Source organism: Bombina bombina, chromosome 6 (assembly GCF_027579735.1).
Source record: "Bombina bombina isolate aBomBom1 chromosome 6, aBomBom1.pri, whole genome shotgun sequence".
Classification (NCBI taxonomy): Eukaryota; Metazoa; Chordata; class Amphibia; order Anura; family Bombinatoridae; genus Bombina; species Bombina bombina.
Genome location: NC_069504.1, coordinates 97,333,100 through 97,356,634, shown reverse-complemented (window position 1 = coordinate 97,356,634; position 23,535 = coordinate 97,333,100).

The window sequence follows — 23,535 nt, the reverse complement described above, 5'->3', positions numbered from 1 at the left end:
CCGCCGCTCCCGGTCCCCGCCGCAACTATAATATATATTAACCCCTAAACCGCCGCTCCCAGACCCCGCCACCACCTACATTATACCTATTAACCCCTATCCTGCCCCCCCTATACCGCCGCCACCTAGAATAAAGTTATTAACCCCTATCCTGCTGATCCCGGACCCCGCCGCAACTAAATAGTTTAACCCCTAAACCGCCACTCCCGGACCCCACCGCAACCTATCTTAAACTTATTAACCCCTAATCTGCCCCCCCTACACCGTCGCCACCTATAATAAAATTATTAAGCCCTATCCTGCCCCCCCTACACCGCCTCAACTCTAATAAAATTATTAACCCCTAAACCTAAGTCTAAAACTAACCCTAACACCCCCTATCTTAAATATTAATTAAATACATCTAAATAAATTTAACTCTTATTAACTAAATGAATCCTATTTAAAACTAAATACTTACCTGTAAAATAAACCCTAATATAGCTACAATATAAATAATAATTATATTGTAGCTATCTTAGGATTTATATTTATTTTACAGGCAACTTTCAATTTATTTTAACTAGGTACAATAGCTATTAAATAGTTAACTATTTAATAGCTACCTAGCTAAAATAAAGAGAAATTTACCTGTAAAATAAAAACTAGCCTAAGTTACAATTACACCTAACACTACACTATATTTTAATAAATGAATCCTATTTAAAACTAAATACTTACCTGTAAAATAAACCCTAAGATAGCTACAATGTAATTCATAATTACATTGTAGCTATTTTAGGATTTATATTTATTTTACAGGTAACTTTGTATTTATTTTAGCTAGTTAGAATAGTTATTAAAATAGTTATTAACTATGTAAAAGAAAAATACAACCCCCCCAACATTAAAACCCACCACCCACATGCCCCTAATATAACCCAAATTCCCCTTAAATAAACCTAACACTACCCCCCTGAAGATCATCCTACCTTGAGTTGTCTTCACTCAGCCGAGCACCGATGGAACTGAAGAGGAGATCCGGAGCGGCAGAAGTCATCATCCAAGGGGCGCAGAAGAAATCTTCTATCCGATGAAGTCATCATCCAGGCGGCGCTGAAGAGGTCTTCGATCCGCTAGAAATCATCATCTAGGCGGCGTCTTCAATCTTCATCCATCCGGAGCGGTAAAGATAGATAAAGAATACTTTTAACCAAAGTTTAAAGTTCTATGTTTAAATTAGTACATTTAGAATTGTAATTATCATCAATTTTACTAAACTTAAGTGTGGAGTGATCAACTTATCCACCCACTCCAGTTCTTCTTTATCTATCTTTATCTTTAACTATTTAATAACTACCTAGCTAAAAGAAATACAAAATTACCTGTAAAATAAATCCTAACCTAAGTTACAATTAAACCTAACACTACACTATCATTAAATTAATTAAATTAATTACCTACAAATAACTATAATTAAATACAATTAAATAAACTAACTAAAGTACAAAAAATAAAAAAAGCTAAGTTACAAAAAATAAAAAAATAAGTTAAAAACATTTAAAAAATATTACAACAATTTTAAGCTACTTACACCTAATCTAAGCCCCCTAATAAAATAACAAAGCCCTCCAAAATAAAAAAAATCCCTACCCTATTCTACATTAAAAAGTAAACAGCTCTTTTGCCTTACCAGCCCTTAAAAGGGCCTTTTGTGGGGCATGCCCCAAATAAAACAGCTCTTTTGCCTGTAAAAGAAAAATACAACCCCCCCAACATTAAAACCCACCACCCACATACCCCTAATATAACCCAAATTCCCCTTAAATAAACCTAACACTACCCCCCTGAAGATCATCCTACCTTGAGTTGTCTTCACTCAGCCGAGCACCGATGGAACTGAAGAGGAGATCCGGAGCGGCAGAAGTCATCATCCAAGGGGCGCAGAAGAAATCTTCTATCCGATGAAGTCATCATCCAGGCGGCGCTGAAGAGGTCTTCGATCCGCTAGAAATCATCATCTAGGCGGCGTCTTCAATCTTCATCCATCCGGAGCGGAGCGGAGCCATCTTCAGAAGAGCCTACGCGGATCCATCCTCTTCTTCCCGACGACTAACGACGAATGACGGTACCTTTAAGTGACGTCATCCAAGATGGCGTCCCTCGAATTCCAATTGGCTGATAGGAATCAGCCAATAAGATTTTTCTACCTTAATTCCGATTGGCTGATAGAATCCTATCAGCCAATCGGAATTCGAGGGACGCCATCTTGGATGACATCACTTAAAGGTACCGTCATTCATCATTAGTCGTTGGGAAGAAGAGGATGGATCTGCGTAGGCTCTTCTGAAGATGGCTCCGCTCCGGATGGATGAAGATTGAAGACGCCACCTGGATGATGACTTCTAGCGTATCTAAGACCTCTTCAGCGCAGCCTGGATGATGACTTCATTGGATGGAAGATTTCTTCTGCGCCCCTTGGATGATGACTTCTGCCGCTCCGGATCTCCTCTTCAGTTCCATCGGTGCTCGGCTGAGTGAAGACAACTCAAGGTAGGATGATCTTCAGCGGGGTAGTGTTAGGTTTATTTAAGGGGGGTTTGGGTTAGATTAGGGGTATATGGGTGGTGGGTTTTAATGTTGGGGGGGTTGTATTTTTCTTTTACAGGCAAAAGAGCTGTTTTATTTGGGGCATGCCCGCAAAAGGCCCTTTTAAGGGCTGGTAAGGCAAAAGAGCTGTTTACTTTTTAATGTAGAATAGGGTAGGGAATTATTTTACTTTGGGGGGCTTTGTTATTTTATTAGGGGGCTTAGATTAGGTGTAAGTAGTTTAAAATTGTTGTAATATTTTTTAAATGTTTGTAACTTATTTTTTTATTTTTTGTAACTTAGCTTTTTTTATTTTTTGTACTTTAGTTAGTTTATTGAATTGTATTAAATTGTAGTTATGTGTAGGTAATTAATTTAATTAATGTCATGATAGTGTAGTGTTAGGTTTAATTGTAACTTAGGTTAGGATTTATTTTACAGGTAATTTTGTATTTCTTTTAGCTAGGTAGTTATTAAATAGTTAATAACTATTTAATAACCATTCTAACTAGCTAAAAGAAATACAAAGTTACCTGTAAAATAAATGTAAATCCTAAAATAGCTACAATGTAATTATTAATTACATTGTAGCTATCTTAGGGTTTATTTTACAGGTAAGTATTTAGTTTTAAATAGGATTCATTTATTAAAGTATAGTGTAGTGTTAGGTGTAATTGTAACTTAGGTTAGTTTTTATTTTACAGGTATATTTCTCTTTATTTTAGCTAGGTAGCTATTAAATAGTTAATAACTATTTAATAGCTATTGTACCTGGTTAAAATAAATTGAAAGTTGCCTGTAAAATAAAAAACATAATTTATGTAAGAACTTACCTGATAAATTCATTTCTTTCATATTAGCAAGAGTCCATGAGCTAGTGACGTATGGGATATACATTCCTACCAGGAGGGGCAAAGTTTCCCAAACCTCAAAATGCCTATAAATACACCCCTCACCACACCCACAATTCAGTTTAACGAATAGCCAAGAAGTGGGGTGATAAAAAAGTGCGAAAGCATATAAAATAAGGAATTGGAATAATTGTGCTTTATACAAAATCATAACCACCACAAAAAAAGGGCGGGCCTCATGGACTCTTGCTAATATGAAAGAAATGAATTTATCAGGTAAGTTCTTACATAAATTATGTTTTCTTTCATGTAATTAGCAAGAGTCCATGAGCTAGTGATGTATGGAATAATGATTACCCAAGATGTGGATCTTTCCACACAAGAGTCACTAGAGAGGGAGGGATAAAATAAAGACAGCCAATTCCTGCTGAAAATAATCCACACCCAAAATAAAGTTTAATGAAAAACATAAGCAGAAGATTCAAACTGAAACCGCTGCCTGAAGTACTTTTCTACCAAAAACTGCTTCAGAAGAAGAAAATACATCAAAATGGTAGAATTTAGTAAAAGTATGCAAAGAGGACCAAGTTGCTGCTTTGCAAATCTGATCAACCGAAGCTTCATTCCTAAACGCCCAGGAAGTAGAAACTGACCTAGTAGAATGAGCTGTAATCCTCTGAGGCGGAGTTTTACCCGACTCAACATAGGCAAGATGAATTAAAGATTTCAACCAAGATGCCAAAGAAATGGCAGAAGCTTTCTGGCCTTTTCTAGAACCGGAAAAGATAACAAATAGACTAGAAGTCTTTCGGAAAGACTTAGTAGCTTCAACATAATATTTCAAAGCTCTAACAACATCCAAAGAATGCAACGATTTCTCCTTAGAATTCTTAGGATTAGGACATAATGAAGAAACCACAATTTCTCTACTAATGTTGTTGGAATTCACAACTTTAGGTAAAAATTCAAAAGAAGTTCGCAACACCGCCTTATCCTGATGAAAAATCAGAAAAGGAGACTCACAAGAAAGAGCAGATAATTCAGAAACTCTTCTGGCAGAAGAGATGGCCAAAAGGAACAAAACTTTCCAAGAAAGTAATTTAATGTCCAATGAATGCATAGGTTCAAATGGAGGAGCTTGAAGAGCCCCCAGAACCAAATTCAAACTCCAAGGAGGAGAAATTGACTTAATGACAGGCTTTATACGAACCAAAGCTTGTACAAAACAATGAATATCAGGAAGAATAGCAATCTTTCTGTGAAAAAGAACAGAAAGAGCAGAGATTTGACCTTTCAAGGAACTTGCGGACAAACCCTTATCTAAACCATCCTGAAGAAACTGTAATATTCTCGGTATTCTAAAAGAATGCCAAGAAAAATGATGAGAAAGACACCAAGAAATATAAGTCTTCCAGACTCTATAATATATCTCTCTAGATACAGATTTACGAGCCTGTAACATAGTATTAATCACAGAGTCAGAGAAACCTCTTTGACCAAGAATCAAGCGTTCAATCTCCATACCTTTAAATTTAAGGATTTCAGATCCTGATGGAAAAAAGGACCTTGAGACAGAAGGTCTGGTTTTAACGGAAGAGTCCACGGTTGGCAAGAGGCCATCCGGACAAGATCCGCATACCAAAACCTGTGAGGCCATGCCGGAGCTACCAGCAGAACAAACGAGCATTCCTTCAGAATCTTGGAGATTACTCTTGGAAGAAGAACTAGAGGCGGAAAGATATAGGCAGGATGATACTTCCAAGGAAGTGATAATGCATCCACTGCCTCCGCCTGAGGATCCCGGAATCTGGACAGATACCTGGGAAGTTTCTTGTTTAGATGAGACGCCATCAGATCTATTTCTGGAAGTTCCCACATTTGAACAATCTGAAGAAATACCTCTGGGTGAAGAGACCATTCGCCCGGATGCAACGTTTGGCGACTGAGATAATCCGCTTCCCAATTGTCTATACCTGGGATATGAACCGCAGAGATTAGACAGGAGCTGGATTCCGCCCAAACCAAAATTCGAGATACTTCTTTCATAGCCAGAGGAATGTGAGTCCCTCCTTGATGATTGATGTATGCCACAGATGTGACATTGTCTGTCTGAAAACAAATGAACGATTCTCTCTTCAGAAGAGGCCAAAACTGAAGAGCTCTGAAAATTGCACGGAGTTCCAAAATATTGATCGGTAATCTCACCTCCTGAGATTCCCAAACTCCTTGTGCCGTCAGAGATCCCCACACAGCTCCCCAACCTGTGAGACTTGCATCTGTTGAAATTACAGTCCAGGTCGGCAGCACAAAAGAAGCCCCCTGAATTAAACGATGGTGATCTGTCCACCACGTTAGAGAGTGTCGAACAATCGGTTTTAAAGATATTAATTGAGATATCTTTGTGTAATCCTTGCACCATTGATTCAGCATACAGAGCTGAAGAGGTCGCATGTGAAAACGAGCAAAGGGGATCGCGTCCGATGCAGCAGTCATAAGACCTAGAATTTCCATGCATAAGGCTACCGAAGGGAATGATTGTGACTGAAGGTTTCGACAAGCTGCAATCAATTTTAGACGTCTCTTGTCTGTTAAAGACAGAGTCATGGACACTGAATCTATCTGGAAACCCAGAAAGGTTACCCTTGTCTGAGGAATCAAAGAACTTTTTGGTAAATTGATCCTCCAACCATGATCTTGAAGAAACAACACAAGTCGATTCGTATGAGATTCTGCTAAATGTAAAGACTGAGCAAGTACCAAGATATCGTCCAAATAAGGAAATACCACAATACCCTGTTCTCTGATTACAGACAGAAGGGCACCGAGAACCTTTGAAAAAATTCTTGGAGCTGTAGCTAGGCCAAACGGCAGAGCCACAAACTGGTAATGCTTGTCCAGAAAAGAGAATCTCAGGAACTGATAATGATCTGGATGAATCGGAATATGCAGATATGCATCCTGTAAATCTATTGTGGACATATAATTCCCTTGCTGAACAAAAGGCAAGATAGTCCTTACAGTTACCATCTTGAACGTTGGTATCCTTACATAACGATTCAATATTTTTAGATCCAGAACTGGTCTGAAGGAATTCTCCTTCTTTGGTACAATGAAGAGATTTGAATAAAACCCCATCCCCTGTTCCGGAACTGGAACTGGCATAATTACTCCAGCCAACTCTAGATCTGAAACACAATTCAGAAATGCTTGAGCTTTCACTGGATTTACTGGGACACGGGAAAGAAAAAATCTCTTTGCAGGAGGTCTCATCTTGAAACCAATTCTGTACCCTTCTGAAACAATGTTCTGAATCCAAAGATTGTGAACAGAATTGATCCAAATTTCTTTGAAAAAACGTAACCTGCCCCCTACCAGCTGAGCTGGAATGAGGGCCGCACCTTCATGTGGACTTAGAAGCAGGCTTTGCCTTTCTAGCAGGCTTGGATTTATTCCAGACTGGAGATGGTTTCCAAACTGAAACTGCTCCTGAGGATGAAGGATCAGGCTTTTGTTCTTTGTTGAAACGAAAGGAACGAAAACGATTATTAGCCCTGTTTTTACCTTTAGATTTTTTATCCTGTGGTAAAAAAGTTCCTTTCCCACCAGTAACAGTTGAGATAATAGAATCCAACTGAGAACCAAATAATTTGTTACCCTGGAAAGAAATGGAAAGTAGAGTTGATTTAGAAGCCATATCAGCATTCCAAGTCTTAAGCCATAAAGCTCTTCTAGCTAAAATAGCTAGAGACATAAACCTGACATCAACTCTGATAATATCAAAAATGGCATCACAGATAAAATTATTAGCATGCTGAAGAAGAATAATAATATCATGAGAATCATGATTTGTTACTTGTTGCGCTAAAGTTTCCAACCAAAAAATTGAAGCTGCAGCAACATCAGCCAATGATATAGCAGGTCTAAGAAGATTACCTGAACACAGATAAGCTTTTCTTAGAAAGGATTCAATTTTCCTATCTAAAGGATCTTTAAACGAAGTACCATCTGACGTAGGAATGGTAGTACGTTTAGCAAGGGTAGAAATAGCCCCATCAACTTTAGGGATTTTGTCCCAAAATTCTAACCTGTCAGACGGTACAGGATATAATTGCTTAAAACGTTTAGAAGGAGTAAATGAATTACCCAATTTATCCCATTCTTTGGAAATTACTGTAGAAATAGCATTAGGAACAGGAAAAACTTCTGGAATAACCACAGGAGATTTAAATACCTTATCTAAACGTTTAGAATTAGTATCAAGAGGACCAGAATCCTCTATTTCTAAAGCAATTAATACTTCTTTAAGTAAAGAACGAATAAATTCCATTTTAAATAAATATGAAGATTTATCAGCATCAATCTCTGAAACAGAATCCTCTGAACCAGAAGAGTCATCAGAATCAGAATGATGATGTTCATTTAAAAATTCATCTGTAGGGAGAGAAGTTTTAAAAGATTTTTTACGTTTACTAGAAGGAGAAATAACAGACATAGCCTTCTTGATGGATTCAGAAACAAAATCTCTATGTTATCAGGAACATTCTGCACCTTAGATGTTGAAGGAACTGCAACAGACAATGGTACTTTACTAAAGGAAATATTATCTGCATTAACAAGTTTGTCATGACAATTAATACAAACAACAGCCGGAGGAATAGCTACCAAATGTTTACAGCAGATACACTTAGCTTTGGTAGATCCAGCACTAGACAGCGATTTTCCTGTAGTATCTTCTGACTCAGATGCAACGTGAGACATCTTGCAATATGTAAGAGAAAAAACAACATATAAAGCAAAATTGATCAAATTCCTTAAATGACAGTTTCAGGAATGGGAAAAAATGCCAAAGAACAAGCTTCTAGCAACCAGAAGCAATGAAAAATGAGACTTAAATAATGTGGAGACAAAAGCGACGCCCATATTTTTTAGCGCCAAATAAGACGCCCACATTATTTGGCGCCTAAATGCTTTTGGCGCCAAAAATGACGCCACATCCGGAACGCCGACATTTTTGGCGCAAAATAACGTCAAAAAATGACGCAACTTCCGGCGACACGTATGACGCCAGAAACGGAAAAGAATTTTTGTGCCAAAAAAAGTCCGCGCCAAGAATGACGCAATAAAATGAAGCATTTTCAGCCCCCGCGAGCCTAACAGCCCACAGGGAAAAAATAGTCAAATTTTTGAAGGTAAGAAAAAATGAATAATTTAAATGCATAATCCCAAATATGAAACTGACTGTCTGAAAAATAAGGAAAGTTGAACATTCTGAGTCAAGGCAAATAAATGTTTAAATACATATATTTAGAACTTTATAAACAAAGTGCCCAACCATAGCTTAGTGTCACAGAAAATAAGATTTACTTACCCCAGGACACTCATCTACATGATTGTAGAAAGCCAAACCAGTACTGAAACGAGAATCAGCAGAGGTAATGGTATATATAAGAGTATATCGTCGATCTGAAAAGGGAGGTAAGAGATGAATCTCTACGACCGATAACAGAGAACCTATGAAATAGACCCCGTAGAAGGAGATCACTGCATTCAAATAGGCAATACTCTCCTCACATCCCTCTGACATTCACTGCACGCTGAGAGGAAAACCGGGCTCCAACTTGCTGCGGAGCGCATATCAACGTAGAATCTAGCACAAACTTACTTCACCACCTCCATCGGAGGCAAAGTTTGTAAAACTGAATTGTGGGTGTGGTGAGGGGTGTATTTATAGGCATTTTGAGGTTTGGGAAACTTTGCCCCTCCTGGTAGGAATGTATATCCCATACGTCACTAGCTCATGGACTCTTGATAATTACATGAAAGAAATAAATCCTAAGATAGCTACAATATAATTATTATTTATATTGTAGCTATATTAGGGTTTATTTTAAGGTAAGTATTTCGTTTTAAATAGGATTCATTTAGTTAATAAGAGTTACATTTATTTAGATGTATTTAATTAATATTTAAGTTAGGGGGGTGTTAGGGTTAGTGTTAGACTTAGGTTTGGGGTTAATCATTTTATTAGAGTTGCGGCGGTGTAGGGGGGGCAGGATAGGGGTTAATAATTTTATTATAGGTGGCGACGGTGTAGGGGGGGCAGATTAGGGGTTAATAAGTTTAAGATAGGTTGCGGCAGGGTCCGGGAGTGGCGGTTTAGGGGTTAAACTATTTCTTTAGTTGCGGCGGGGTCCGGGATCAGCAGGATGGGGTTAATAACTTTATTCTAGGTGGCGGCGGTATAGGGGGGGGCAGGATAGGGGTTAGTAGGTATAATGTAGGTGGCAGCGATGTCCGGGAGCGGCGGTTTAGGGGTTAATACATTTATAAGAGTTGCGGCGGTGTCCGGGAGCAGCGGTTTAGGGGTTAGTAACTTTATTTAGTTGCGGGGGGCTCCGGGGGCGCCGGTATAGGGGGTAGAACAGTGTAGTTAGTGTGAGTGCTTAGTGACAGGGGTATCAATAAAGCTGTGAAAAAGCCGAAGAGCAGTGAGATCGGATGAGTGATAACTCTCACAGTCCGCTGCTCATCGCCCCGTACTTGGTGCGCAGCTTTTTGACAGATTTTTTGATAACTTACGCGAACGACGTATTCAGGTCCGCGGCGGCGATGTGAGGCGAGCTTAGGTAGGCGTATTGGACCGGCAAAGGCAGGTAAAGTAGACGGCTTGATAACTACCCCTCATAGTATTCAGTTTGCATAGATATATTCAGTATATATACCTTTCTAGCACATATATGTCTTTAAGAAAGGTTTTACTCTGTACTGCTTTCCTAGACTGTGTCGTATCTTGCAGGGAGGGGAAGTCAAGGATACACTCTTTGCAAGCACCTTTCTAGCTGTCTGGTGAGAACTGTCTGTGAAAGATTAATATATTTTGGGAAAGATTGTTAAGTTTAGTAAAACATTTATATACAATATGATTGACATAACACGTAGACACGCCTGCAACTAACTGTTTAATTAGTAGAATTGCAGGGGGTAACAAGACTGAATGAGACAAGGCTAGACAAAGAGGTCAATTTATCAAGCTCCGTACCGCTGCTCCATAACCTGTCCGCCTGCTCTGAGGCGGCGGACAGAAATCAACCCGATTAAATACGAACGGGTTGATTGACACCCCCTGCTAGCGGCTGATTGTCCACAAATCTGCAGGGGCGGCATTGCACCAGCAGTTCACAAGAACTGCTGGTGCAATGATAAATGCCGAGAGCGTATGCTGTCAGCATTTATGGATGTGCAGCGGACATGATCCACTATATTGGATCATGTCAACTCGCACAATCATAAATTGACCCCTAAGAGACAAGACTAGATTGCAGAAGAGGGGAGACTGATTGCAGAAAAGGGGAGACTGATTGCAGAAGAGGGGAGACTAGGTTGGATGAGGATGGAGTTACTAAGAAGTGTTTGAAGAGAAAAACCTGTCACATCTGCAATGTTCCGAAGCTAAGTAACGTAATATAGTTTAATCACGGCCTTGCTTCATAAGCTAATTACTGTATTGTAATACGGGCACAATAAACCCGATTATTATTATACTGCATCTTTGTGTGGATTACAGTGAGTGCCGCCAGTCTCAGGACATTACAACGTTCTAGTGCAAAAAGTACATACTGTGATTTATTAGAACTTGTCACTTTTGCACTACTCTAGATGTAACAAACGCAAAGGGTTTAAACACATAGATAAAATCCCAAGCTGAACACATACAGTGATTGGCAGGGTTGTGCAACTGAGACTGTTGATTGGCTCGCCAGCTGTGTCCTGCTCATAACCGTCAGTTCTATGCAGCTCCCAAGTTGGAGTTTACCCTTTGTGGGTGTTAAATACATAGGGCTAACTTACAAGTGGAGTGCAATCAATATTGCAGAGTGCGTTATCTTGCACCCGGCCTCGCGCAAAGGATAACGCCCAATCATCTCTTATTACAAGTGGATGATTAAAAAGTTAATCAAAGCATCTTAATGCAGCCAAAGCTTTTTCTTGCACGTCCTATTCTTTTAATAGCGCAGAGAGTGCTATTAACCCAATGTGCTTGTATTAAGTGGTAAGTTTAGATTTGTGCTCGAGCACAATCCAAACCACTATAAAATGTAGCCCTTTTTAAACCTCAAGTAAACAATTAACATTAGCTACTTTCCATAACAAAATGCATGAAAATGCTATGGAAATTAAGGATTTAGCTTGAACTTACTACTTAGGAAACAATGGTTTATTAATGAAAAAAGGTTTTGTGCCAGGATTAAAGGGATATGGTATATGACAAAGTGCTGGACTAGTAATGTGTATGTGTGTGTGTCTATATATATATATATATATATATATATATACATATATATATATACATATGTGTGTGTGCTGTTTTATATTTAAGTTTCATTGAAATAGTATAACACAGAACTAAATGTAGAACCCTATCACTTGAGTGAATATTTTTCTCTACATCTGCTTAGCACTTGAGATTTATCAGACATGAATTTTACTTTGCACCCCATGGTCTATCATGTGAGGGAATTAACGCACACGTGTTATCAGACACTAGACTGCTGCTTGTGTGATAAAAAGATAACTCTGGATTTGTAATATGAGTGTAACAAAGGAAACAGTATTCACTGCTTTCGAGTTATGTTAACGCGCAATATCACTTAATATCAGTAATCTAGGCCCAAATGTTTAATTATAAATAGTGAAAAAAACTAGCAATGCAGTTTCAGGATTTATTTTTCCTTCTTATCCTGTAATTTAACCATGAAACTAGTGTTTTTACTCTGTGGCAAAGAAGCTGGAGTGCATTTTGTGAAATTCTAAACCTTAACACTACACTACATGCAGCATAGTGATTGCTTGATCAGTGCGTGAGCTAATATACATCGGTCCTTAATTGGCCACCTCAATGTAGATAAGATAAGTAGCACTCAAGAGGGTTTTAAAGGGGTGTGTCACTGGAATGCAAAACAGACTGCTAACACAAATGTCTTTAAAGGGACGTGATTAGCTGGGTCATGCCATTGCAGCATTTAATAAGCTCAGAAGCTAGAGGTTTAGGGGCTGAATTATCAAGCCCTGAATGACCGCTGCTCCATAAATTGTCTGCCTGCTCTGAGGCTGCGAACATCAATCCGCAGGATCCTATACGATTGGGCTGATTGACACCCCCTGCTAGCTGCCGATTGTCCTCGAATCTCCAAGGGGTGGCATTGCACAAGCAGTTCACAAGAACTGCTTGTGCAATGACTGCTTGTGCAATGATAAATGCCGACAGCGTATGCTTAGGGTCAATTGTGCAAAAATGATAAGCTCTAGTGAATTAGAATATATGCTTTTTGAACCAGAACGTTTCTTTAAATGCTTATAAATATGATGCACTGTATAATTTATGCAGAGTACATATACACTGATAACATATATGCTGCACTGTATAATGATGTTGATGGTTTATACACTAAACAACAGAACAGGCTGCCCTTTATAATGATGATGGATGCCTATATACTGATGGTGACACTCTGTGAGGCATAATGATGACATATTTATACACTAAAATATTAACACAATGTACTTGTATAATTATGCCAAGTATCTATACCCTTAAATAGGACATGTTGTGCGAACATTATGGCTAGCTATACACTTTAATTAATAGGTAGACAGTAGACAGATATATATATATATATATATATATATACAGTATATATATATATATATATATATATATATATATATATATATATATATATATACAGATTTATACATAGATAGTATATAAAAAATTGTAGTATTGGAGGATTATCAGTACCCCTTTAAATTGTCCATCAGCCCCAGTAATACCTATTAGGCTGTGTATAGAGGTGAATCTGACTATTGTTACCCACTCCAGCAATGTATATGATGGCTGCTAAAGATTTGCTGTGAGCACAGGGGCTGTGCAGTAAGACCCGTACTCTCTGCCTCTCTATGTTTCAGAGGAGTCTCCTCTCAATCTGACCATTATGCCACCACATATGTCCCCTACTATGAAGCCCAAGCTTTCATTAAAAACAATTATTTCATGCAACAAATTTGCTCCCCTCTGCAGGGGCACCCTTAGTGGCATATTTGGAAGGTTTGCCTTAGTTATGTTTTCCCCAGTTTTAAGTTGCACTGTTTCGCTCTGGTTTTGCAATGGCATTCGATGGCACATTAAGGATGATTTGGTTCCTCCTATCCCGTAGGGCTCAGCTGTGGTGTGGAGGATGAGCATGTATGGGTATCAGGTGCTGCTTTACATCCCTAGGTCGAAGACGGATCAGTTTTGGCTTTCCATTCCACATAGGGTTGGTTCGCCAGTTTGTCCTTGGAAGCTTGTTTTGGGGTTCATTAGTTTGAGGCCTTAGTGGGCACAATTTATGTACCATGCAGATGTTAATCCTTTAACACGTTTTCAGTTTTATAAGGTGTTGGGGCCTTGTGATCTCTCCTTGGGTATGCGACAGGCCAAATAACTCATAACAATTGTCGTCTCTGTCAAAAGGGCATAGAAGTTAACATCCACTCTGTGTCAGCTTGTCTGGGCCACTGACCATCTAGGCATGGGTTAATAATATTTCCTATGGTTTAGGGTCCAATTTCTGCCACCTTAAATTATTGCTGTTATTGTTTGATGTGACCAAATAGTTTTTCTATCCAAAACAAATGGTGTCAGTGTGTTATTTGTTATATTAAAGGGACAGTCAACACCAGAATTTTTGTTGTTTAAAAAGATATATAATCCCTTTATTAACCATTCCCCAGCTTTTTGCAAAACCAACACTGTTATATTAATACACTTTTTACTTCTATGACTAACTTGTATCTAAGCATCTTCTGACCGCCCCTAATCACATGACTTTTAGTTATTTTGCATATAGTTGCATTTTAGCCAATTAGTGCAGTGTCTGCCACTAGCCACGGGCGTGATCACAATGCTATCTATATGGCCTACATGAGCGTGCTCTCCCCTGCTGTGAAAAGTAAATAAAATAGAGGCGGCCTTCAAGGGCTCAGAAATGATGATATGTGCCTCCCTAGGTTTGCTTTCAACTAGAATACCAAGAGAACACAGCAAAATTGTTGGTAAAAGTAAATTGGAAAGTTGTTTAACCCCTTAACGACCAAGGACGTACGCCACACGTCCTCAAAAAAAATACAGTTAATGACAGAGGACGTGTGGCGTACGTCCTTGGTCTGGAAAGCAGCTGGAAGCGATCCTGCTCGCTTCCAGCTGCTTTCCGGTTATTGCAGCGATGCCTCGATATCGAGGCATCCTGCAATAACCCCCCTTGACCATCCGATGCAGAGAGAGCCACTCTGTGGCCCTCTCTGCACCGGACATCGGTGGCCGGTATCGTTGGTGGGTGGGAGCAAGTCTGGGAGGCGGGTGGGCGGCCATCGATGTGCCGAATGAAGTGGAGGGGGGCGGGATCGGGGGCGGGACAGACGGGAGCGCGCACGGGAGCGCGTGCGTGCACGGGGGGGGCGGCGGGCGGGCGCGTGCACGGTGCGGGAGCGGGAGGGAACCGCTACACTGCAGAAAAATAAAGGTCAATAAAAGTAAAACAACAAACATTTAAAAAAAGAAATAAATAATCTAAGGGATCTGGAAGGGGTGGGGGTTGATCTGGGGGGGGGGGGAAGCTACACTACAGAAAAGGGCAATTAAATAAAAAAAAAAACTTTTTTTTACTAAACTGGGTACTGGCAGACAGCTGCCAGTACCCAAGATGGCGCCCATTAAGGCAGAGGGGGAGGGTTAGAGATCTGTTTGGTGGGGGATCAGTGAGGTTGGGGGCTAAGGGGGGATCCTACACAGTAGCATATGTAAATATGCTAAGAAAAAAACACACAAAAAAAAATATATAGCTTTTATTTTAGTACTGGCAGAGTTTCTGCCAGTACTTAAGATGGCGGGGACAATTGTGGGGTGGGGGAGGGAAGAGAGCTGTTTGGGAGGGATCAGGGGGTCTGATGTTTCAGGTGGGAGGCTGAGCTCTACACTAAAGCTAAAATTAACCCTGCAAGCTCCCTACAAGCTACATAATTAACCCCATCACTGCTAGCCATAATACACGTGTGATGCGCTGCGGCATTTGGCGGCCTTCTAATTACCAAAAAGCAACGCCAAAGTCATATATGTCTGCTATTTCTGAACAAAGGGGATCCCAGAGAAGCATTTACAACCATTTGTGCCATAATTGCACAAGCTGTTTGTAAATAATTTCAGTGAGAAACCTAAAGTTTGTGAAAAAGTTTGTGAAATAGGGAACGTTTTTTTTTTATTTGATCGCATTTGGCGGTGAAATGGTGGCATGAAATATACCAAAATGGGCCTAGATCAATACTTTGGGTTGTCTACTACACTACACTAAAGCTAAAATTAACCCTACAAGCTACATAATTAACCCCTTCACTGCTGGTCATAATACACGTGTGGTGCGCAGTGGCATTTAGCGGCCTTCTAATTACCAAAAAGCAATGCCAAAGACATATATGTCTGCTATTTCTGAACAAAGGGGATCCCAGAGAAGCATTTACAACCATTTGTGCCATAATTGCACAAGCTGTTTGTAAATGATTTCAGTGAAAAACCTAAAATTGTGAAAAATTTTACTTTTTTTTTAATTTGATCGCATTTGGCGGTGAAATGGTGGCATGAAATATACCAAAATTGGTCTAGATCAATACTTGGGGTTGTGTACTACACTACACTAAAGCTAAAATTACCTCTAAAAGCTCCCTACATGCTCCCTAATTAACCCCTTCACTACTGGGCATAATACACGTGTAGTGCGCAGTGGCATTTAGCAGCCTTCTAATTACCAAAAAGCAACGCCAAAGCCATATATGTCTGCTATTTCTGAACAAAGGGGATCCCAGAGAAGAATTTACAACCATTTAAGCCATAATTGCACAAGGTGTTTGTAAATAATTTCAGTGAGAAACCAAAAGTTTGTAAAAAAAATAGTGAAAAAGTGAACGATTTTTTGTATTTAATCGCATTTGGCGGCGAAATGATGGCATGAAATATACCAAAATGGGCCTAGATCAATACTTTGGGATGTCTACTAAAAAAAAATATATACATGTCAATGGATATTCAGAGATTCCTGAAAGATATTAGTGTTCTAATGTAACTAGCGCTAATTTTGAAAAATAATGGTTTGGAAATAGCAAAGTGCTACTTGTATTTATGGCTCTATAACTTACAAAAAAAGCAAAGAAGATGTAAACATTGGGTATTTCTAAACTCAGGACAAAATTTAGAAACTATTTAGCATGGGTGTTTTTTGGTGGTTGTAGATGTGTAACAGATTTTGGGGGTCAAAGTTAGAAAAAGTGTGTTTTTTTCCATTTTTACTCATATTTTATAAAAAAAATTTATAGTAAATTATAAGATATGATGAAAATAATGGTATCTTTAGAAAGTCCATTTAATGGCGAGAAAAACGGTATATAATATATGTGGGTACAGTAAATGAGTAAGAGGAAAATTACAGCTAAACACAAACACAGCAGAAATGTAAAAATAGCCTTGGTCCCAAACGGACAGAAAATGGAAAAGTGATGTGGTCATTAAGGGGTTAAAATTACATGCCATATTTGAAAAATGAAAGTTTTTTTTGGACTTGACTGTCCCTTTAAGTTTAGTTAAGTAAGTTAAGTCAAGGGGTTTTATAGTTACACATTGCAAATTAATAGGGCATTTAATCCCTTAAGATAGCATATGGCCCTCTTTAGCCTGATGTGCACTTAAGAGCTAATGCCCTTAGGAGCAAAGTATGTGTGAGAGGTGAATGCTACATTGTTGCTGGTGTAAGGGTGGGCACTTACCGAGTTTAAGAGGTGAAGACAACTTCTATTTGGCATCTTTTTCCATTGGCGTATGAAACTTCCTGCCCTCCCTTCCTGGTGGCTAGCAATTAGTTATGGATCCTAAAAGGATTCTGGTTTTTTGTCAGTGGCTTGAGGAGGGTTAGCAAACCCAGGCTCACTAAGTCCACAGACAGTCACATTTTCTTTCTAGGTCACAGCATGCTAGATGATTCATTGTTCCTGGTGTTATTGCTGCTTGTTATTGTGACACTTCGTGTAGGCAGTTGCTCGTTGCCCAGACAGCAGTCAGATAGGTAAGCATGTGACGACCATCGACAAGGAGAGTGATGCCTCCAGGACCGGGTCTGGGGGGTCTCTCCTTAGCAATAACGATCATAACGATAGTTGTTTCTTATAAGCCGTGCTCTGCTCTGTGTCAGCTTGTCTGGGCCATTGACAACCTAGGAATGGGGTAATAATATTACCTATAGTTTAGAGCCCAATTGCCACCACCTTAAATCAATGCTGCTATTGCCTGATGTTTTTGTGTTGATTTCAATAAATGCAATCAACATGGTTTTCTCTCCCAAACAAATGGTGTCAGTGTGTTATTTGTTATATAAAATTTAGTAAGTTAAAGGGACACTAAACCCAATTTTTTTCTTTTGTGATTCAGATAGAGCATGCAAATTTAAGCAACTTTTTAATTTACTCCTATTATCAATTTATCTTTGTTCTCTTGCTATCTTTATTTAAAAAGCAGGAATGTGATGCATAGGAGTTGGCCCATTTTTTGTTGAGAACCTGGGTTATGCTTGCTTATTGGTGGGTAAATGTAAGCCTCCAATAAGCAAAAAAATAAGCATAAACAAAGAAAAATTGATAATAGGAGTAAATTAGAAAGTTGCTTAAAATTTCATGCACTATCTAATTAATGAAAGAAAAAATGTAGGTTCAGTGTCCCTTTAAGTAACAGGTAGATTACAAGTTGTGCGTTCGTGTTTTAACGCTGAAAATGGTAATTTCAGCGTTAAATCAGCAATGCAGCCATTACAAGTCTTGTTGGTATAGCTGTACCACAAACCTTTTAGCCTGTAACGCAACATAAGTCCCGCACTCAAAAAAATGACGTTTTTGCATAGGACTTCTATAGCGCTGCCATTACGAGTTTTGCGGTGAGTCTAAAAAGCTTGCATTACACCCTATAACGACAAGTTCTGTACCGCCATCAGAGAACAGTAGTTGTGAGTTTTACGCAACAAAACTGTTACATAAAACTCATAACTAAAGTGTTACAAAGTACACTAAACACCCATAAACTACCTATTAACCCCTAAACCGAGCCCCCCCCCACATCACAAACACTAAATTAAATGTATTAACCCCTAATCTGCTGCTCCCGACATCGCCGCCACTAATAAAATTTATTAACCCCTATTCTGCCGCTCCCCGACATCATCGCCACTATACTAAAGTTATTAACCGCTATTCCCCCGCACCCCAACATCGCCCACACTATAATAAAGATATTAACCCTTATTCTGCCACTCCCCGACATCGCCGCCACTAGATAAAGTTATTAACCCCTAAACCTCTGGCCTCCTACATCACTACCACTAAATAAACCTATTAACCCCTAAACCCCACATTGCAACAACCTAAATGAAACTATTAACCCCGAAACCTAACCCTAAACCTAACCCTAACACCCCCTAACTGTAACATAATTAAAATAGAGCTAAATTAAAGTTACAATTATTAACTAAATAATACCTATTTAAAACTAAATACTTACCTGTGAAATAAAACCTAAGCTAGCTACAATATAACTATTAGTTATATTGTAGCTAGCTTAGGTTTTATTTTTATTTCACAGGTAAGTTTGTATTTATTTTAACCCCTAGGTAGACTAGTTAGTAAATAGTTATTAACTATTTACTAACTACCTAGTTAAAATAAATACAAACTTACCTGTGAAATAAAACCTAAGCTGCCTTAAACTAAAACCTAACATTACAAAAATAAAAAAACTACCATTACAAAAAATAAAAAACACTAAAATTTAAAAAATAGAAAAACCTACCATTACAAAAAATAACAAACGAAATTATCCAAAACAATAAAAATTATTCCTATTCTAAAACTCTTTTTAAAAAAAAAAAAAAAAAAACATCCCAAAATAAAAACCCCTAATCTATAATAAACTACCAAGGGCCCTTAAAAGGGCCTTTTGTAGGGCATTCCCCTAAAGAAATCAGCTCTTTTTCTACAAAAGAAAAACATACACTCCCTAACAGTATACAAACCCCCAACCCCCAAACCCACAAAATAAAAATAAAGTAAAACCTAATCTACCCATTGTCCTGAAAAGAGCATTTGTATGGGTATTGCCCTTAAAAGGACATTCAGCTCTTTTGCTGCTCATAACACCCCAAACGAAAAAATGTTTTGCACAAAATAACAAATTAATTATCCAAAATAATAAAAATGATTTCTATTCTAATACCCATTAAAAAAAACACCCCAAAATAAAAAAAACTAATGTTTAATAAACTACCAATAGCCCTTAAAATGGCCTTTTGTAGGACATTGCCCTAAAGAAATCAGCTCTTTTGCTCACAAATAAATACAAAGACCCACTAACGTTACAAACCCCCAAACCCACAAAATATAAAAAAACTATCTAAAGAAACCTAATCTACCCATTGCCCTGAAAAGGGCGTTTGTATGGGCATTGCCCTTTAAAGGGCATTAAGCTCTTTTTCTTGCCCTTAAAAGGGCATTCAGCTCTTTTAAGAGTGCCCACCCTAACCTAAAAAAACCCACCCCAAAATACCTTAAAAAAACCTAACTCTAACCCCTCTTTAGGAACTCACAGTTGTTGAAGTCCCGCTTGAACGATCTTTATCCCGTTGACTCCATCTTCATCCAGACGGCATCTTCATCCAGACGGCTCCATCTTAGATGGAGAATGAGCCAATAGAATGAGAGCTGCTTAAATCCTATTGGCTGATTTGAACAGCCAATAGAATTTTAGCAGCCCTAATTCCTATTTGCTGATTCAAAATTTTCAGCTAATAGGAATGCAATGGTACCCCCCAGTATAAAAGGGGTACCTTGCATTTGTATCCTCAGTGTGCGGTGGACGATCACATGAAGAGGACCTCACGTCAGATCGATGGACCTCCGCCTTGGCCTCCTCCTGGACTTCGTCCTGGACCTCCGGCTCTGCGCATCACCGCTCCGCTTCCGCAGGGATGAAGAAGATGCTGGTCCCGCGATGGATGAAGATGGAGCCACCTGGATGAAGATTCTGCCTGGATGAAGATGGAGCCGCCGGGATGAAGATTGTTTAAGTGGGACTTCAACAACTGTGAGTACCTGAAGAGCGGTTAGAGTTAGGATTTTTTAAGGTTTTTTATGTTGGGTTTTTTTTAGGTTAGGGTGGGCACTCTTAGAAGAGCTGAATACCTTTTTAAGGGCAAGGAAAAGAGCTTAATGCCCTTTTAAGGGCAATGCCCATACAAATGCCCTTTTCAGGGCAATGGGTAGATTAGGTTTTTTTAGATAGTTTTTTTATTTTGTGGGTTTGGGAGGGTGGGGGGTTGTAATGTTAGTGGGTCTTTGTATTTATTTGTGAGCAAAAAAGCTGCTTTCTTTAGGTCAATGCCCTACAAAAGGCCCTTTTAAGGGCTATTGGTAGTTTATCATAGATTAGGTTTTTTATTTTGGGGTGGTTTTTAAAAAAAAATGGGTATTAGAATAGGAATAGATGTTATTATTTTGCATAATTCGTTTGCTATTTTGTGTAATGTTTTTTTTTCCTTTTGGGGTGTTTTTTTTCTTTAGAATAGACATTTTTTATTTTTAATGGGCAGCAAAAGAGCTGAACGCCCTTTTAAGGGCAATGCCCATTTAAATGCCCTTTTCAGGACAATGGGTAGATTAGGTTTTACTTTATTTTTATTTTGTGTGTTTGGGGGGTGGGGTTTGTATACTGTTAGGGGGTGTATGTTTTTCTTTTGTAGAAAAAGAGCTGATTTATTTAGGGCAATGCCCTACAAAAGGCCCTTTTAAGGGCCCTTGGTAGTTTATTAAACAGGGTAATAGAATAGGAATAATTTTTATTGTTTTGGATAATTTCGTTTGTTATTTTTTTGCAATGGTAGTTTTTTTATTTTTTGTAATTTTAGTGTTTTTTTATTTTTTGTAATGGTAGTTTTTTTATTTTTGTAATGTTAGGTTTTAGTTTAAGGCAGCTTAGGTTTTATTTCACAGGTAAGTTTGTATTTATTTTAACTAGGTATTTAGTAAATAGTTAATAACTATTTACTAACTAGTCTACATAGTTAAAATACATACAAACTTACCTGGGAAATAAAAATAAAACCTAAGCTAGCTACAATATAACTATTAGTTATATTGTAGCTAGCTTAGGTTTTATTTCACAGGTAAGTATGTATTTAGTTTTAAATAGGTATTATTTAGTTAATAATTGTAACTTTTAATTTAGCTCTATTTTAATTATGTTAAAGTTAGGGGGTGTTAGGTTTAGGGTTAGGTTTAGGGTTACGGTTAGGTTTAGGGTTACGGTTGGGGTTAGGTTTAGGGTTAGATTTAGGGATTAATAGTTTAATTTAGGTTGTTGTGATGTGGGGGGCTGTCGGTTTAGGGGTTAATAGGTTTATTTAGTGGTAGTGATGTGGGAGGCCAGAGGCTTAGGGGTTAATAACTTTATTTAGTGTCGGCGATGTCGGGGGGCGGCGGAATAGGGGCTAATATCTTTATTATAGTGTGGGCGATGATGGGGGCCGCAGATTAGGGGTGTTTAGACTTGGGGTTTATGTTAGGGTGTTTAGGGGTTTAAACTTAACATTTTTTTCCTCAGAGACATCAATGGGGCTGCGTTACGGGGCTTTTCATTCCGCGAGAGCAGGTGCTAGTTTTTTTTCTAACACTTTCTCCCCATTGATGTCTATGGGAAAGCGTGCATGAGCACGTTAAACCAGTGCTTGTATTTTGTGCGGTATAGAGCTCAACGCAACCATATCGCACGCACAAGCCGGCTTTTCTAAAACTTGTAATGGCAGCGCTATGGACGGTGAACTAATGCAACTTTTGTTTGTTAAATACCCTCTATAGCGCAAAACTTGTAATCTAGGTGTAAGTTAAAGGGACAGTCTACACCAGAATTTATATTGTTTTAAAAGATAGATAATCCCTTTATTACACATTTCCCAGTTTTGCATAACCAACACAGTTATAATAATATACTTTTAACCTCTGTGATTATCTTGTATCTAAGCCTCTGCAAACTGCCCCTTTTTTCAGTTCTTTTTACAGACTTGCAGTCTAGCCAATCAGTGCCTGCTCCCAGATAACTTCTCGTGCACGAGCACAGTGTTATCTATATGAAATACGTGAACTAACACCCTCTAGTGGTGAAAAACTGTTAAAATGCAATCTGAAAGAGGTGGGCTTCAAGGTCTAAGAAATTAGCATATGAACCTAGTAGGTTAAGCTTTCAACTAAGAATACCAAGAGAACAAAGCAAAATTGGTGATACAAGTAAATTGGAAAATTGTTTAAAATGACATGCTCTATCTGAATCATGAAAGTTTATTTTGGCCTAGACTGTCCCTTTAAGCTTAGTTAGGTTAATTTAAGGGGTTTTATAGTTACACATTAAAAATGAATAGGACATTTAATCCCTTAAAGGACATTAAACACTTTGAGATGGTAATATAAAATTATAAATTTTATATAAAAAAAACTCTATATACTTTCATTATTTATTTTGTCCACTTTTCCTGTAATTCCATTCTGAAACTGTAAGCATTTCAGTTCCTTTTAGAAGTGGAAGTGCAGAACACTGTTATATTCCACACAGCCATTGACTCCACACTCTAGTGACCTATTTATAGCTGTCCCTAATTGGCTACAGAAGAGAACGTAACCTAAGTTACAACATGGCAGCTCCCATTGTTTTAAAGAGATTCTAACTTTACTCTTATTTTGTCACTATTTAAACAACTAATGCAACTTTAAAAAATACATCTACATGTTATTCTCAGAATGTGCAGGGGGCAGCATTGCACGAGCATTTCTTGTGAAATGCTTGTGCAATGTTAAATGCTATAGCGAATCATGTCCGCCCGGGGTTTAATAAATTGACCCCTTTGAGTATATTGGGACTTTAAACACTGTGAGGTTATTGACCCCTTTGAGTATATTGGGACTTTAAACACTGTGAGATTGTTACTCTAGAAATTAATTTATAACTGTC